Genomic DNA, 20,981 nt, shown 5'->3' on the forward strand with positions numbered 1-20,981 from the left:
CATCAGTTCTTCCAAGACTAGTGACACATCAGAACATTCAATACTAAAATTAATTCGGAATACTCTATACGTTTGGACTTACGGTATAACTTTTCGGATTATTTGGATTTATTTCTCATTACTAAAAGTTCCTTTTCAATGTTCGCTTTGTATTCTAGAGAAATACATTATTTGTTGAATTTTACAAAACTTTTTAGTTTCCCTTTTCTGCCTATTTTCTCGAAGTTTGATTACCATCGAATTTTTCGTGGACCATTTACGAAGCGTACGTTCAGCAAATACATGACCACCAAAACTGTGTGCACGAGATACCTATTATGTTACAAGTAATGTGTGGCGTGACGGCTTGTTATGCCGTCACTGTGGTAGGTGTGGGGTGGGGTGCTTCCAATATTTTATTTAAATGATTATAGAAGTCCCACCCAGGCTCGATTTTGGTTGGAAGTTAAATTAGTGAAAGAAGATAAATGTAAAGCTCCGAGCCCCCAGTCCCCAATGCCGACGGTTAAATGATTGACTATACAATAAAGTGAAATTTAACGTAAAACAATTTAATGACAATTCAATAGTCAAGTGTTTAAAATGTCTTCGGTCACGTATGCATTCACATCGAAATACTCATACGTTCGTGTATGATAAAACAACGTCATAATAAAAGCATGGTGTCAATTACTTCTCATACATACATCAATAAATTTCATCACATCAGTAGATATTCCTACTCCCATTATACTAAACAATATCACAACAATCAGACAAATTTCTTTACATTACAACTCATTCAAACTACACATATATTTAAATATCCATGCATCCATATTAACCATTTTCCAAATTCACAACTCAAGCATGTGTAAATGAAACATATCACATGAATAAATGCAATAGGTTTCTACGAAGTAACCTAATAGCGAATTACAAAATTAATACTGACCACAAGCTAACAATCTACATAATTATCTACATAATACTCAAAATTATTTTTCAAATAAGAATGTAAATTAAACGCTACAAAATAACTCTACGTACTAAACGATCATATCAATTAATTATACATAATACACATAATTACAATTACAATGCCGTAATATTCGGCAAAAATTGAGTAAAACACTTACTGATCTTTACAAAGCTTTGTCTTTTCTTAGAATCTTCTCTCTTAGTTTTACCACCAAATCACGAGTGGCTCTCTAAGAGTAACCCTATATTGCTCAGCAATCTTCCCAGGCGAGACTAAATGTTCGCTTCCTAGCTAGAAGTTATAATTCGGATCGAAATTGTTATCACAACTCCCGTCTCAATTCCGATTGGATGTCGCTTTGATCCGATCTAATCAAACGTTCCGGACAATGTCCTTCTCGCTGTCTGTCCACGTGGGAACGGATTTACAACACGCCCTGTTCCCTCGCGGGTTCCTCTGATCTTAAGACAAAGCTGTAACACATAGGTGGGAAGTCTTTCGATCTAACGCCTGTGCCGATCCAAGATGTCAGATCTTCTCTCTGGTCAAGGTAACCTTGCGTAAGAACTTAACTCTAGCCTGCGGTGATGTTATGACATCAAACCATGGCTTGTAATAATACCTTAATTTATACACGACTTACGAACTGGGGCTGAGCAAACGTGACTTATTGCGATTTCTGATCAGTACTTCTCTACCTTTGTGCAAAAAAAAAAAAGAATCGTCACGCTTTTTTGATTCCTCAAGCTTACCAAGAAGCGGGTGTTGTTTCTCATTTACACCAGTATATTCACGAACTGAACGGTGTATATGATTGTAGGTCATGACTTCCATGCTTGTATACAAGAGGTGGCTCATTGTATTATTTCACTGATCAAGAGAAGAATACGACCTGAAGCCAGTGAAAGACAAGTCAGAAGTGAAAATGGAATCAAAAACGGTTTTAGAAACAGGATTAGACTAAGAAGAACCACAACATAAATACTTATAATCCACAACAGTAGCAGCAGTAGTCGTAGTAGCAGTAGTAGCAGCAGCAGCAGTATTAATAAATGTAACCGAAGGATAGAATGACATTCCCGGAGGGATTACAACCATTGAATTCCACAGAGACTAGAAGAATGCCAGAGCGTGTGTGTGGATTCCTTTTGACACAAATAGATCGAAATGTTGTACTCTTACATGTTTATGTATACCGCTTTGGTGATTTTAATTTGTACCTTATTGATATTCGGAGTCATTTATGCCTTATGTGTTTTCGTGTTTATATTCTTGTACACTGACTTTGAAATGAAACTATCTTTTTGTTGATATTGTTACACTTTCCATTTCTAGTATCAGTACTGTATGTCCAACTTTTCCTGTACGGTCAACTTGATCAAAGGCACAGTTAGTCATTTTCATGTACAGATACAATAGTGTAACCAGTGATAGTCTCTTATGTATACCACGTGACTGGTTATACTAATTAAATATCGTACAGTTCTGAAACTAACTCACGTGTATGTGCTATATCGGACTCCTACAGTCCATAATTGCGGATGTTGCCGCTTCATTCCAGTAGTTATATCCACCGTTGAAACTGTTTTAATGACCCCCACATTCATCCAAGGCTAGGTTCTCTGTTACAGTGCATATTAAATTAATTATTTGATTTTCATATTTGTTTGGAAAAGCAAGTCGACCCACCCACGACGCAAATCATAATACAATGGATATATCTTGAGCGTAATTCGTTTTAGCTTCTTTTCAGGACAAATATTATTTATGTACAGTTACAAATCACGTATATAAATACTATATGTATATATAATAAGATTCTAAACCTATATAACATGCTTGTATTAGATATTATTAAAGATAACTATTTTCATGATTTACAAATAACTGACTATATATATATATATATATATATATATATATATATATATATATATATATATATATATATATATATATATATATATATATATATATTAAGAGATTCACAACAAGGACATTAACGACTAGAACCACACGAAAACAAAATGAACAACAAAAATAAATACTTATAATAATATTAATAATGATAATAATAATAATAATAATAATAATAGGAGGCTATGTAATGGCAGGAGATGTGTACGCACTCAGTTCCCTTTTCAACATGCGTTAGCCAAGGGTAGTAATTCATAGCTACCACAATAGATGCTTTACATTATCCATTTGTCACGCCACGAGCATACTTAATGACAATTAAAGTCTGTAAACATGGACTGCAGTGTCTAGATAGTATTTGTACAATGGGGAATTCTCCTTTATATCGTGCACCCCCATCCCTTGTCTTTACCAAAACTAGCGATATTATCCCTGCAGGAAGATAACAATATAATTTTACACATTTTCTATTCCGTTCACGTGATATTGCACGTGTTGATGTTACCATTCAATACTCACTCGGTTACACATTCCTAAAATAACAAATAAGAGATAAAAGCGCCAGATATTGATGAATTAAAGTTCCTTAGAAATTGCCAATTCAGTGAGAATGTAAATGTACCATAAGGTTTAACACACAAAGAGGGGGGTGGGGTGGAAGAAAAACGGGTAAAGCTCTTTGTTTTGTCATTAAATTCATCCTGATGAACTTTTGTAGACGAACACTTGAGAAGCAAGCAGTTATTATCCACGTCATTATGAAATAATATGTTACCGAACAGAGATTGGGTTAAGGCAACACGGAAGATAGAAAACAGAGAGAGGGGAAGAGTAACTGCCATTCGGGAATAACCGAAATGAGCACAAATTCTTAACTTTTTTTATTTTATGAATGAGATGAAGGATGACGGCAATTCTGGCATCAATATACCCTATTTTGTTGTTTATCTCTAGACGGCTTCATGTTGATTATAAATCGTAATGCAGAAGAATCGAGTATAAATGTTTTCTTTGTCTTGCAAGAAAAAGCCGAATTTTGTTATTTTTAAGGGATATAGACTATCTTCCATTTCTTTATAAATGCTTTGTATGCATATTGAAATCCATGCAAGCTAGAGGAATTAAGTTAGTTACCACACTCCATGGGTATCCGCGTACTACCTAAACATCCACCTACTCACCTGGCATATATCTACGTGCGCTATACATTTCGTGCATCATTACCAGTGAGATGAAAAACATAAATTTTAAAAGAATTACAAATTATGTATTAAAATGCAAGTAACAACATATATTTCTTAAAGTATGCAGGGAGAATTCCAGATATTATGTATAAAGGTCAATGCCATTTTCAATGCGCATTCGTTATACAAGTGGTTGGATGTTTCAACCTAAATTTCAGATAGAGAAAAGACAAATATGCTTGGCATATATTACATAAATTATGTCTGATGTTTTGTACAAACTGTTAAACGGTAAGACTGCAGTTTTTTTTTAATTCAACTGAAGTGAATTTGTTTGTTATAGATGGGTTTTCCAGACTTCATATAAAACAAAAACACAATTTACCTGACCGTACACTTTTTCTTCAAAGAATTCTCAAGAAAATCCCTTTTATTTAAACGATAAAGTGCAATGGTACTCGGATGTGTTCGGCAGGAAAAAAATTTACTTCTTTTCACCAGAATTAAATAATAGTTTGATATGTATTTTAGTGTTGCTGGATACAAGACCTCCTGTTTCTTATTATGGCTAGCTCAGCTCTAAGAATGAACGGATATTTTACAACAGAGGCCAAGATCTGGTTGTGAGCCAATTTCGTTTGAGCGAGCAGCCACTTGTCTCCCCACCCCACATTCACTCTCTCTTCATTGAGGAGAGTGATCATTATGCAGGCATTGAAGTGATATCCCCAGCGTATAACTTATATGGAAGCTATGCGTATGTAAATGATACATCACACATTTATAATTTGACAATACATATTTTTTAAAAACGCGGAACGTGTATAATATATTAACTCCTTTTTTTTGGCATTTTTTACAATTAATTTATCATTATATTTAGCTTAGAATATCATTGTATTTAACTTGGAATATCACTATATTTAGCTTAGAATATTACAATACTTTTCTTAGAATATTATTATATTTATTTTAGTATATCACTATATTGAGCTTTGTATGTCACTTTATATAGGATAGAATATCATTTTATTTAGCTAATATGGAAAACCTTTCAGTTTACCATAGCAACCAACAAATAGAATTGACATTATTTTGGCCGACTCCGCGAATCCTCCAGAATGTCACTTAAGACCGATAAAGGGAGGGCTTAACTCGAATAGTATGGCCTGAATCCTGTGCTGCGGATCACAACAGTTTAAAATTTAATTGAATATTAGTATAGTTTTGGTCAATTAACATAATAGATAAGGGGATTTCCTCCATTAGTAATTTATGTCAATTAGGTGTTCTGGATCACTTGGTATCTTTTTGACCAGGTTTAAGTTTATGACATGAGGATAAAAGTACACCTTTCCTTCACTTTTCGTCTAAAATATTAATCTTTTTCAAAGTTTATCAAAATATTCACATTTTACACATTCTGTCCGCTCCCTCTATCAAGTGATCATCCCTCTCCACAGTGAATGATTTTGGACAAGCAAACTGTTGACCCTTTCCTTGGAATCTAAGGTGAGGATCAAAAATTAATATTCCTCTAGTACCAAATCATAACGCGGAAAAGTATATAACTGCCTTTTGTGTAATTGATGATGGAGGTGAAGTTATGATAGATGGAGAGACATTGGGACAAACTGTCATCTGTTTATAGGATTCCTTCTGAGGAAATATTAATCACCTGGAAATTACCTACTTAATATGTCTTACTTTCATAAGACATTGGATTCAAACAAATAGAGTAGCAAAAACATTTTCTCAAAGACTTGCCATGATTGTTGTGCAAATAAGAAAGAAAACTATTTTGTCTGACCAAGGGTACAGAACTAGCTTGGTTTTTTTTATAGATGTATTAAACAACTTTTACAAGCCTAAAGTAAAGTTTACAGTACCTGTATCCGTTTTTAGTATTGGATATGACATAAATTAATTTCCATTAAATTCTATATAAAAGAATGAAGAAATAGTCAAGTGGAGACCACACAACTATGCAAGAAATTAAAAATACTTCAAATATTTTTAGTACTTTCATAACTTTTTATAGGTACATTTTTATCACCTCTCCGGTGGCCTAAGTGGGTAGAGCCTCCACCTGGAATACGAGAGGTCGTGGGTTCTTACCCCGGCAAGGTCATACCAAAAACGTATATAAATGTTACTAGCAGCTGCCTCGCTTGGCGTTCAGCATTAGGAGGTTAGAGTTAGGACTGATAGCCCTGGTGTCAGGACAATGTGACTGGGTGGAACATGATGCTACCTGTCTGCGTCATGATGCCCTAGTGCTAGACATCACTATAAACTGCCACACTGCAGACATCGTAACAATATGATTGCAAAAGTGTTAAAGCTACGTTAAAAATCTAAATCACATACACACATACAAAGTTTTATCATTAAATTGTCTTACAGATTTATCACGATATGATCTACACTGTGTCACAGTTTTATCACTACATGATTAGGCTAAATTAAGCTTGCTTTGTTAAGAATCACCTCCTAAATTGCACGAACAGTTTGTATTGTGATTTAGTTAATGTCATTCAAAATCGCAATAAACAGCCTGTACGGTATCTTCCCTCAATCATGTAACAGTAACAGTTAAATATCAATTGACGTCGACTCTTAAGTAATATTTAACATAATATGCGTCTCTTTCCATTTTCCTTTTCAGATGTTTAATTTCACAGCAACCTTCCAGCAATACACGAAACAGATTTCCTTCATTTATGAATTACATTGTTGAGAATAGATTGTTGAGAATATTGGCTTGCTTCTATAGTATTTAGCCTTTGTGATCACTCGGGGAGATAAAATGAAAAAGACCTGTAGCCTTGAACGATTCTGAAATGTGTCATGTTCCAAACAATGTTAACCAGTCATCTTCATCGCATTCGTGAGCATCGTCCTTGTCAGAGATGGAGAAGCAACGACGATGGGTTATTGAAAGCTCTCATATCCGCTACAATACTAATCTCTATATACACGATCTTTCTAATTCAGTTAGCAAGATTTAATTAGTAATATAAACTGTTACAAATACTGAAAAACATATGACCAAAATGCAATTAATATTTTGCAAACATAATTGCATAATGTACAAGTAGCATATAATCAAAATACATGTTGTATAATATAATTCATATAAAAAGTGGAAAAGAGTACTAGAGAAAAGGGTTACATGGATGGCAGAACTTTACAAGATTAAAGGAATAAAGATATGCTTTTGTGAATATCATTTTTATGTCATATATTATTTTTGAAGCGGCTTGTGTGTAGGAAATAATGAAGTAAACAGTCTTGTCTTAAATATAGTGAATAGTTTTAATTGCTATCATGGGTTTATATTTACCCTTTTTTAAGAGTCTAGTCACATGTAATGTATTCCAGCAATTGCTTTGGTATCTGAAATGTTCGAAAGAGCAGTTATTTTAAGTATTTTTGATGTTGCAGAATGAAATATAACCAGAGAATTGATTTGAATTGAAAGGTCATTTGATATCGGATCACATAAGCTAAACCAAAGGTCAACCAAGGATATTTAATATTTTCGATATCTCAGTGAAATGAACGATATAATCATAATAATGGGATGCCACTTCTTAATATTATTTCTTCCCATGTGATAAACTTATATCTCCTTTTCATACAAACCTTAGTTTACTGAGTTTGCAAATGTGACTCAGACGTCAAGCTATGTCATTTAATGCACTGCCTAAAATTCAGACACCGAGCAAAACCTGTCTCTTTTCAGCTACAATCTATACAATATCACGAACACCCTAATCTTTCTTAATTAAGTCCTGCTTCAATCATTTTTAAACACCGATTTATACCGAGTCTGCCTGTCATTTACGCTCGTAGCTTTAAAAGGACCCGCCGAAGTAGACATCTCTCTTTATCAGACCTAGAGCTATTAGCGGTATACTTTATAGCAGTATAGTTTATTGCCTGTATTAAGTCGCTTTCTTTCACTGCTAAATACTACTCAATTTCATGCTTTACGAATGATATGTATGCGCTTCGAGTAATATTTAAATTCTTTGGAAGTTAAGTGCTCTTATTAATTTAGATGGAATTCTAGCTATAGGGTTTCAGTTGGCTAAACTTACCAACATTTTATTCTGTTTACTACGTACCCTTTGTTATATAGGTTCAAGTGCAGCACTCTAGATCTTAAATTGTTAATCATCGTGACTCAGTTTTCGTGTAAAGTAGTCGCTGTATGTATGCCTTCGGGATCTTTCAGCCAATAATGTAGGCGTTTAATGAACGTTGGAGTCCCAAAGATTTATCGATAACATTAAGTACGCTCCTAACAGCTCATACTCTTTCATAAAACATCACTGTTGGAAGGCAGTTTTAACATCTGGGGCATCTAAACCTACCCAAGTGCAGCGTCTCTGCTCGTTACTAGCATTGCACAAGCACGTTGACCGGATCTTTATTTCATCTGCTACAAACAACATCGGCGCTTGTGTATAACTGTCAGCCTCCATTTTAATGAAAGTACGGAACCACTAACTTTTCCCACGATATACCGCCCCTTGATTCCATATACTCATGCAAATTACACTCCTCGGTTACAGTCAAGAAGGCACCCTCAGTGTGTCTTTCAGCTATCACCCAGCTGAAACAATAGTTCGACCTTCGTCAATAAATGAATCGGAGAAGCGTCTTGATAAACACTGCAGCAATAATGGGGATTGCGTTGCACAATTTATGCTCATAATTATCTTTCAGTCACTGAACACCAGAAGTTTTTTTCATACCTATTCGGAACAGCCTCGACTATTTTTTACGAGACAAAAGTGTCTTGGATGTATGTCGTTGCAATAATTTACAGAAAAATCACAGTTTGTTCGCCAGAAATTTCAGTGCAACAAAAAATCATTTTAAAAAAATTAAAAAAATTAAAATAAAATTACCTTGGATACGTATACGACTGAAATAACTATATAATTGATAGACAAGTTACGAGTGAAAAATAGATCCATGCATTCGTACCTTCTCTTTAAATCCTTATTTCGTATATAACCTAGGTGGTCCGGAATACAGGTATCGGCACACTTCTAGGTATATCCTTAGGATTGACTTCATAGTTATGAATGTTTCATACCTACATGTGCCAAATTTTATTATATGCATATAAATTTTCTACCTAATAACGAGCAAGGCATTTACCGTTAAATAATAAAAAAGGACAACGGTACTGTCGTTTTCTGATTCCGTATTACCATATTCTCTAACAAGGCTGGAACTATTTTTCTACTCGATGTTCATGGTTACAAGTGAACAAGCTGAATAACTATCACGTGATATGCAAATGAGCAGCATTCTCTTTAACGAACCTGTATCATCAAGTTCCAACAATTTGCAAAATCATGAATTAATTAACTGTCAAACTAACGCTGTAATTCTGAGGCCAAAAGACCCCATCAGAGCCTCTCACAGCGACCAGAAACAGCTCAGACTCAATTTGCGGGGCCTTGGAGAGAAGTTTGACTAGTTATTGATCTAGTAACATCATCCATGATGGAATATTGACAGCTGCGCAGTAGTTTTAAATCACATATATCGCTCTACTGCCCCCACGCGTTGAAGAGCTCATGTGAACTTCATTCATAAATCGTATAGTCATAAACAGCTGTGAAAACAAATGAAATTCGATTTATGACATAAAATGAAATTGTATCAGAAAGGTTGAAATGTTAAGTGATTTCTTGTTTTCCTTCAGTGATATTTTACAGATTTTATTAATTTAACTGAAAATGTATAGGTACATAACAAAAATATCTTTATGATATTAATTGCCAGATCACGTCTTCTCGTAAGCATCAGAAAGACAATATTTGTTATTTTCCTTTACAATGAACTTAATAATGGCTTGCCGTCCATGTGCAGCTTGTTACCGACACACGACAAATTCTATGCACATCATGCACTGAATTCACTATACCCTTTTCCAGTTCAATTTATGTATGACGTCATAGCGTCATTTCATATTTATATCTTTCCTGAAAAGTTTACATTTAATAGTCATTCCTAGTGTTACACAGTTTCAGCAGTCGGAATTATCACAGTAAATTATGATACTTGTTGATACATTAGCTTTGTTTGTACATAGTATCACAGTTAATTATGATACATGTTAACACATTAGCTTTCCGGATAGATTGTCTCAGTCAATTATGATACTTATTGATACAGTAGCTTTTGGAAAGATTGTCACGGTTAATTGTGATATTTGCTGATAAAGTCGTTTTTTCTTCTTCTTTTTGTACAGATTATCACACTTAATTATGATCTTGTTTACAGAGTGTATATTTATGACAGATTATCACAGTAAAGTATGAGACTTGTTGATACGGTATATGTTTTGGGCATGTTATCATAGTTTAATTGTAAGACTTGTTGATACAGTATATGTTTTGGACAGGTTATCCTAGTTTAATTGTGAGACTTGTTGATACAGTATATGTTTTGGGCAGGTTGTCATAGTTTAATTGTGAGACTTGTTGATACAGTATATGTTTTGGACAGGTTATCCTAGTTTAATTGTGAGACTTGTTGATACAGTAAACTTTTGGACAGAATATCACCGTTAATTATGAGACTTGTTGATACATTACCTTTTATTGAACAGATTTTCATAGTTAAGTAAAAGAATTATTGATACAGTAGCATTTGTGGACTGATAAGCTGGAGAATTGGTCTTTTGATTTAAGAACTGTCAAAAATGGTTAAACAGGTAAGACAAGTAAGAAAAGAATGTACTACTTGTTTCTTAGTGTGTTAGCTAGTCAATTAGATAAAAGTTTAATTTATTATCTAGTTTGTTACTTTCATGCATTTTGGTTGTCTATTATTCTTTAAATAAAACTGAGACTTTATTTCTTTCTTTTCTTACTTATTCATTTAAGTAATGACATATTAATTTGCATCACCATGTCATGACTTTGGCTATTTAACAGAAGGTAACATCCCACAAACCTAAAACTTTGGTATGGTTTTAATATACATCGTACAGTTTGGCTCATATCTACTAAGGATCCTGAAATTATACGTTTGTGTTTGTCTTAAAACAGTGAATTTAAACACTACATTTTTATATGCGTGCATTTAAACACAGTATGCGTTTGATAACAGTCAGTATAAACATTGTATGTGTTTGATAAGTCAATTTAAACTATGTGTTTGATAATAGTCAATATAAACATTGTATGTGTTTGATAAGTCAGTTTAAACTATGTGTTTGATAACAGTCAATATAAACATTGTATGTGTTTGATAAGTCAATTTAAACTATGTGTTTGATAATAGTCAATATAAACATTGTATGTGTTTGATAAGTCAATTTAAACTATGTGTTTGATAATAACAGTCAATATAAACATTGTATGTGTTTGATAAGTCAATTTAAACTATGTGTTTGATAACAGTCAATATAAACATTGTATGTGTTTGATAAGTCAATTTAAACTATGTGTTTGATAACAGTGAAATTGAAAGCTACATGTTTAATATCTGAATTTAAACACTGTTTGGTTTCAAATCAGTGAGTTTATACATCGAAAGGTGTTTCATAACAATAAATTTAAGCATTTTATGTGTTTTATGTGTTTGATGGCAATGCTTTAAACATTTTGAAAACTTGATATATTCTTGCTCGTCGTTAAAATCCCATAGTTAATCAACAATATCTACATGGTTACATCTTGTCCCAGAATAGTACATGTAACTCAACGATTCTGAAATTTTAGGACCCCGTATTTCTTTTAAAACTGATTTTTTATTCTATTCTGTTCATTTGTAGAAAGTTAGATACTTCAAGATGAACAATTGGGTTGTTTTCTTCTCATTTATCATTGTTTTGTATATCACTTACTTTAAACCTATGTTTGTTTTACTCTATGAGACCATTACTAGGTCCATCTACAACACTGATTTTAAATTGTTATGATTCACAGTTGTGACTTTTATTATCTGTTGATGCCTGCTTCTTTATCATTTCATGTGAGCTGCATTCGTACGGCATTCGATACTAGTCATTAAATGACTTTGTTGAATAATTTGTTGTAACATAGAACATTCATGGTGGCATGGTCTGGTTGACTTGCTGTTTTGATTCTTTATTTTTTATTTTAGCCTTCCATTCCTTTTTGCTATCTATCTATCTATCAATCTATCTATCTATCTATCTATCTATCTATCTATCTATCTATCTATCTATCTAGACCGTTCGTCTGTCCACAACAACTGATGCAAATGTTCAAGTGCAAATGCTTCAGAAGCTATGCACCAAGGATTCATTAAACTGACAATGCGATTGTGACTTCATATTTCCTAACATCGGATTTAAATGCATGCAGATCAACCGTTTGTTCCATAATGGCAGTCTTGTCTTTTCTTTTTTCAAAAGATGGAAGGGACTGCAAAGTATCACATGATCGGTTTCATGATCTGTGACATCATTTCTTAAGATCGAGACTAATGAATTAGCACGATTTCCTAGGTGCAAAATATCACATGATCTGTTTCATGATTTCTTAAGATCGAGGCTACATAATTAGCACGATTCCTAGGTGCAAAGTATCACATGATCTGTGACATCATTTCTTAAGATCGAGGCTAATGCATTAGCACGATTCCTTGGTGAAAAGAATCACAAGATATGTGCCATCATTTCTTAAGATCGAGGCTAATGAATTAGCACGATTCCTTGGTGCAAAGTATTACAAGATATGTGACATCATTTATTAAGATCGAGGCTAATGAATTAGCACGATTCCTTGGTGCAAAGTATTACATGATCTGTGACATCATTTCTTAAGATCGAGGCTAATGAATAAGCACGATTCCTTGGTACAAAGTATCACATGGTCTGTGACATCATTTTTTCTTAAGATCGGGGCTAATGAATTAGCACGATTCCTAGGTGCAAAGTATCACATGATCTGTGACATCATTTCTTAAGATCGAGGCTACAGAATTAGCACGATTCCTAGGTGCAAAGTATCACATGATCTGTGACATCATTTCTGAAGATCGAGGCTAATGAATTAGCACGATTCCTAGGTGCAAAGTATCACATGATCTGTGACATCATTTCTTAAGATCGAGGCTACTGAATAAGCACGATTCCTAGGATCACTAGTTTCTTTTTCTCGTTAGCATTCTTGGGAATTACAGTGAAGTTGTCTGTCCTATAACCAAATTTACCATTGGTGTTGCTAAGCTATGAACGTGATATTTTAGGATGCATTCATCATGTACTTGTACTGAGTGTTGTATATATAACATCTCTGAAGGACCGTTTGCCAACATCGGGACAATAACATCCAAACTAATGCATGGTGATGCACACGGGGTCATGTTTATTTGATGATCTTTTGGGATAGAAGTATTCCCCCCAAAATTTAACAGCGACTTCATTGTAATCACACATACCATCCAAATAAAGCAACACATTATGGCTAATTTATATGACCTGGTAGAGTAGTATTTTGAAGACATTTTTACATGCAAAATTTGAACTTTTCAGGACTGGTGTTTTAGAGGACATGAGTTGTAAGTAATATTTACACTTGGGGACAACGAAATATAATAGGAAAAAAAAAGAACTACATGTTAGGTCTCATTCAATTTCATAGAAATAGCAATATTTATTAACTGAAACAATGGGTGTACTTGACAGATGTCTTAGTGTATAAAAACACATATTTCGATTGATAACATGACCAAAACGCACACTTACTGAGCCAAACAAATAACTAAACCACACACACTGGGTTTACCAAAACCATACACCTACCTACACCTCTAATAAGGTATCTGAAGATGAATGAAAGGAGGTCCATTGAATGTTATGATGTGATCTTCATAGGGATTGACATTTTATATACATATGTTATATGCACGTGTAAGATTGAATTTAACTGAAAACTGCATCGACCAAACACCGACAAATTTTGGGGGGAGAAGAAAACTAGTTCATATTTTCTTGCATAAAGATGCATAACTTTACATGAAACTATTCAATCTTAGACATACGCGTATAATTTTCAACTATGCATGCATAATGTTAAAATGTCAGCTTACTTTGAGCATTCCCTCAGGCTGCACTCTTCAATGGAAGCTTTGCCAACCATTCGGAGTTGGAGTAGTTACAATACAGATTAAAGTGTCCTTAGCGAATTGTATCTCTGCGTCCGTTAGAAACTGATTATGAATTTCATCTATATTACATCCGATTACAGCACAATGTCGCCCCTCGAATGTGAACTATACCTTATATCTGATTATAAGACACCAGGACCTCTTGAACTTGATGTCTATCATATCAAATTGCAACATAATGTTGCCTCTTGAATTTGATCTATATTATATACGATAATAACACAATGTTTCCCCTTGAGTTTAAACTATAATTTATAACATATTTAAATATTACTATATATATATATATATATATATATATATATATATATATATATATATATATATATATATATATATATATAGAGAGAGAGAGAGAGAGAGAGAGAGAGAGAGAGAGAGAGAGAGAGAGAGAGAGAGAGAGAGGCAAACAACGTTACAGCAAATTTTCTTTCGGTTTTTCCGGTTTCTCCAGTTCAAAGCCTGCCCTTAGAGAATTATCATAGCCGTCAAATTTTCGGTTTGTGATGGTGGTTTTGTGGCTGTTAATTTCCTAGATTCTTTTCCAATAATCCAGTTATTCTTTCATCGGATTGCCGAGGATGTGCCATTTCCTTGTGGATATTATTCTGACAGATATTCTTCAGAGGATTGCCGAGGGTATGCCATTTCCTTGTGGAAATGAGTCTGACAGATATTAATTGTCTAATGGGCCTTGAAGTGACGCATACATAAAGCTTATGGTCTCGGAATCAAATGGCTGCTAATGAAAGAGGTGAGAAAGAAAACTTATTCTTTATCCCATGTCGGGGTTGTGCTCCCAAAAAAGGAAAAAGAAACTTTTAGGGAATCACAATCGAAGCTCTGAATAATGAAACCAATTTTCTACAGCACCTATCGTACGTCTGAAAAGTGTTATTATCTAGTTATGTATCCAGCTATCTATAAAGTGATTGGAATAGTGTATTAAATGTATTTACGCCTTACCACAAAATGAAGACATAATTATGAAAATGCTATTGAAGTATGTGCGATTGATGGCTGTGTGTGTCATGGTCAAACCTTCAGACATTGCTTCATGTGCGCTGATATGTATGATAAAGCAAGGGCAACCAGAAACATGAGTGTGTCAGAGACAATTTTTCGATTAAGATGAGAAATTAATTAGTTCTCCGATCCGTTTTATATTCGTCATTGTGCAATCCACGAAAACGGCAACTGTTCCCCGAGTTTGATAAGAAACATTGTATCAGATGCACATCTGATACAGATGTGGGTTCCTCGCTGTCAAGAACATCATTCAGCTGGTAATTTACAGCCCACAGTGGGACATAATGATTATCAAAGAGGTCTAGTTACGGTTCCACTTAGGAATGCGATTAGCCGCTTGTACAAATTTCATGTTAATACGATGTTATGTATCAGTATCGAGTTTTAGCTTAGTTCTGTTGAGTTACAATGAGACAATATCTGATATAACAAGAGTGTGAATATTGTTCAACGCCAAAAAAGAAAAACCTGATAAAAATTAAGGTTGAATGAAAAAATAGTTCCATACATGTGATGCACCATGGGAAGGAGTGCAGACTACACCAAATTACGGTTGATGATCCGAAGAGCCTAGAGAGAGAGAGAGAGAGAGAGAGAGAGAGAGAGAGAGAGAGAGAGAGAGAGAGAATGAAAATAAATACGGTAACAAAGACCTGTCAATAACAATGATTTAAAAAGGACAGGAAAATCACCAGGTTATGATGTGTAATTGTGTAATTATTTCTAAGTGAAAGTGTATCATTGAAATGTCATGTTCAATTTCATTTTGTTTATGTAATTTATTAATTTGTTATATTTTTCATACGGGGGCTCGAGTTATTGTATATCTTCGCTCATATATATGTTATTCCATCCATTAATTTCATATGCTATGTTATTATTTACTCGATCCGGGCAAAAGAACCGTAGTCGATCATCTCTTAGATAACAATAACCAAAGCACTGTAGAGGTGGGGAATTATATCATATACCACTCACACACCCTAACATCATCGAAATGTATAAAGGACTCAGTTAAACTCTGAAATCCATGTTATCCTATGTTACCATGACGACAGTTTCACCCTGTATCTACTCTATAATTTAGTACTATTTAATGCTAGTCATCTCGCATAAATATTATATCACTTTACATAAAAAGACAGTCCAAATAAAATAAATACATCACATACATTTTGCTCGCTGTTTTGCTCTGAGTTAAGGAAACTGGAATGCATGTAAGGGTATTTTAAGCGATACGATAATCTTTTATAATGGCACTTAATTGTAAGACATGACATTTTGGACCAGGAAATATCAATGACATGTTTCTAAGATAAGAATTAGTACACAAACTGAGGTAAAATGTGAAATTTACAGGTACAGTTACGTTTTTACTGGCGTGCTATTACACAAACCAGATTTATTTATTGAGTAGAACGTCATATTACCTGCCAACCGGTCGGCCTTGGCATAATATACTCAGAAAAATGGATTTCGTTTATACACAGACTCCAACAACCATCCAAATATCCCAGGAAATCAAATTCCCTTCGCAAGATCGATGATGTCAAAACGTAAAGGTGGATAATTTTATGCATCATTTCAGTACTTTCCAATGTATATTTATTTCCTTTTGGTGGCTTATTGGGGGCTTTTTTATTTCCTTTTAGGGGCTTATTTATTTCCTTTCTTGGTCTTATTTATTTCCTTTTTGGAGCTTCTATCCAAAAAGGTGACACACAGTAAGGTATACTCTAGCTTTTTCATTATCAACCATTTAATTCCGAGTCCAAAAATTTTACTCTACTTTTAGACCTATTATGCAAATAAATTTAAGCCCATTTTAAACAGATATGATAGAAAGTGAATGATCAGGAAAAGCAGCAAATCTAATTGGTTAAACGATGAATATTATGTTACTGAAATCGTTTTACAGTACTCGTAGAACCTTAAATGATTTGTAGAAAAGAGCATTTCCGCGACATGCATGAACCCATACGCAGTAAATACTTTCGTAAGTAGATACAGATGCTAATAGCATAGCCCTGTGGTTTTTCTTTTTGTTAGGACTCAGTAAAACAAGTAATACAAACACCGACCAAGGTGCTGATTGTGAGACCGTAGATCAATATATATGTTGTTAATTGGATCTGACTTGTACACTAGTATATACGGTATTTTAACAACGAAGGAGGTATAGACTAAATGAAATAGGCAAAAGAAAAATATGACTTTAAACAAAAGCTAGATATACAGTAAACAACTAAAAACAAACATTACAAGGAACAACAGTATACATACACAGGAGTATCATAAAAATTCAAAATGGGTGTGGGCAGATTAATCTAAATGGAATGACTAATGGATGATTGAGTCCAATTTAAAGTGAACTTGTTCCATAGATCTAATTCCCCTGTTTTGAAATGGATGGACCCTGTTCACAGTCAAGAGTGAAATATTTTTTGTCCGAAACTGACAAAAAGGAAGACAATGAAAGTGTTTAAACATTCGTTTTGTTTTCTTTATTGTTTCTTGCATCTAAATGACCAGATCCAGTTCATAAGTTTATACCCGTATGCACTGAATCATTTCTAGCTTCTGTCTGACCACTACATATATTCGAAAAGTATAGAAAACCAAGCCAAAACTTAAATTTTAGCCTGAAGTTGTACTTAAGACACCGTGGAAATAAATAAAAACATCAAACTATTTTATGTAAACATTTTGATTCAGTACATGTAGAAACCTAGTATATGCAAGGGAATTCATACAATTTTGACACCACTGAGCGATATTTAAGAAAACGAATTTAAATGACGATGTGTGCAATGTATAACAAACTTAAATGGCATTGATTCTTCTTGAATAATTCACTCTGTGACATTTTTACTAATTTCCCCTTTACATCACATAGCCTCTCGGAAAGAATGTCAACACATTTAGACATAAACGGTTATCTCTCATATTTGTTGAATCTAGAATTAGTTTTCATTTCAAATTTGAAGACTAACGTGAAGCTAAAAAAGCATAAACTTTTGTAGAAATTCTGAGCCATTAAGATATTAGGAAACTTTTCATTCAACTGCAAATCAACACTAGTATTTTCTTAACAGGCAATATTGTCGAATAATGGTTGACATGTAATGGGGACAGTGATATAATGCCTAGTCACGTGTTCTTTTTGTGCATATAATAATAATAATAATAATAATAATAATAATAATAATAAATATTATTATTATTATTATTATTATTATTATTATTATTTATAATATTTATAATATTTCAACTCATATCTGATCAAGGGATATGGATCTCATGCCCAGATAAAATAAATTTGTTGCTGAATAATCAACATAAAAATCTGTATTCCTATATATTTCATCGTAGGATACAGGCTAGACGTGAGTAGTAGATTTATTACGCAAAACATTTGCTTTCATGAAGTCCAAAAGAGCATAAATCAATTTCACAACATGCTGACTCAACGCCATTGCAATTCAATTCCACATAAAAAGAATAATCAGCGTTTCCTTTAATTCATCTAATTAAAATCATGCTTTTCTCAGATGCAATCATAAACGAAAACTGATTTAGTGAAGGTAGGTTTGTCTAATGATTTTTCTACATGGATACCTCTCTGCTCTTCCTACCGTGGCAAAGAAGACCCCTATTTATGTCTATATCAGTTCTTGTTATCAGTACAGAGTGTTATCTGTCTTGATCTAGTGTCGCCGCCTTTGTGCGAATTTTATTCAGTTAGGAATTTTAAGACTCGTATAAAAGCTATAATTTTAATAGCGTGAAATGATTTAGAACTAGTTTTGGCAATTATCGTCATGGTCTGTTACTGACGTAATTATATTGAATGGTTGATAATAATAGAGCAATATTGTGAGAAAAGATCTTACTCTCACATGAATCAAATAATTATATAAATGAGCAGCTTGGAAATATTTTCACTTCGGACCATGTAAAATAATATTAGCATATGAGTTGAGTGAGTAGCCAGTTCTATATAATGAACAATTAGTGCCGCGGAATGCGTTGCCTCGTGTGTGAACGTCGTTACGATAACACATTTTTTAAAAACGCAAGTACCCCTAGCATGCCATGGTGAACACATAAGCACTTCATGTTGAAACGTTACACACAAATAACATTGTCCCAAAGTTTTATCTGAACACATCACCAGAAGTACGCGTGCAAACGATGCAACCGACTGCCTGTTAACAAACACGTGACAGGAACTCCAAGCTTATCGGGATCCAAATTTAGGCATACTTAATATTAACCTAGCGTTTTACTCGAACACCTCAACATATGTATACAACACCTTAACATATGTTGTCATCGATGCAGAAAGTCATGTTGTCAACGATGCAGAAAGTCATGTTGGCAATGATGCAAACAGGTTCCTTCATATTATAAACAAAGCAGGAAGTCCATGTTCACCAAGGTACAAAATTTCGACATAGAGCAATTTTACCCCATAACCCAGTTTAATACAATATTTGATGAAAAGAAAACGCCACTTCAAAACCTTGGAAACATGATAACTATTTATCACTATTTACAGACACGATATTAAAAGTGCAACGATTTCTGCAGAAATTTTCAAGTCTAATGTCAGGTCAAATTTGTAAACAAAACGCATAGATGATAATCTGAAATCAAAGTCCACAACGAATGCAAAATTATTTGTTTCATTAGGTAAAGTCTTTGAAAGTCGTGTTGCAGCTTTTCAAATGTAAAGAGAGAGGGGAAAAAACGTGCCTGCCTACCACGCAAAAGGCAGCGGTTTAATCCAGCAAATTCTCATTTAAATGACTTTTACGAATCGCCTTTGAACACTTATGAAGATTGTATAAGTCATAGTCATGCATTTTGTATCCAGCATTTTACGCAGTCAATAATTTTGATCTCTATTTATTTTGTATTTGTAATTGAAAATTCTTTTTTTTAAAAAAAAAAAAAGTAAAATAAACAATCTTGTTTTAAAGCATGTATATACTAAATATGCGTATAAAGGGAGATAACTGGGAGCTTCTTTCTCGCTGAAGTTGCTTAGTAGTATCATAATCAACGTTCGAAATTATCACGGTTCCAAATCGCTTAAACTCCCATGACTTTCCCCCACAATGGATTAATTTACACATGCTTGCATGTTATCAGGGTCGGCCCTCTAAGCCAAGTTCCATTGGGATGCCAAAGTCAGACAATACAGCTGTTTTGAGCTCCCACGCAGATCGATATATGCTGATAAACATTTACCCGATTTTACCGCCTGTTAATCAATTACCTGTTTTGGGGTCGCTAGTATTCCGATTCCATATATGCGTCGTCAATGCTTTTCCATTTCGACCAGCACCATTTCGAACTCAGGTAAGCTAATTGTTTATCTTCGGTAGCTACCATATAGAGCTTGGCAATCGTGTTGGCTACACTGGCTACACTCTTCAGCCGCGAGAATTTTCGAATTGTGATATGCAAACGTAGCGAAATTATTTTACCTGTGCCACCATGTAAACCGTTTACTATCTATATAGCCCTGACATTAAGTCTGATTGGTGTACCTATAATAGTTCATGTAGTCCCAATTCTGCCAACACCAAAGCCAATGGTTGTTGAAGCGTCGATTCGGCAAATAGCATCCACGATAACACACACACACACACACACACACACACACACACACACACACAAACACACACACACGTATATTTCGCGAGCGA

The sequence above is a fragment of the Sinohyriopsis cumingii genome, chromosome 11 (genome assembly GCF_028554795.1).
Source record: "Sinohyriopsis cumingii isolate HCF-2022 chromosome 11, ASM2855479v2, whole genome shotgun sequence".
In the NCBI taxonomy this organism is placed as follows: domain Eukaryota; kingdom Metazoa; phylum Mollusca; class Bivalvia; order Unionida; family Unionidae; genus Sinohyriopsis; species Sinohyriopsis cumingii.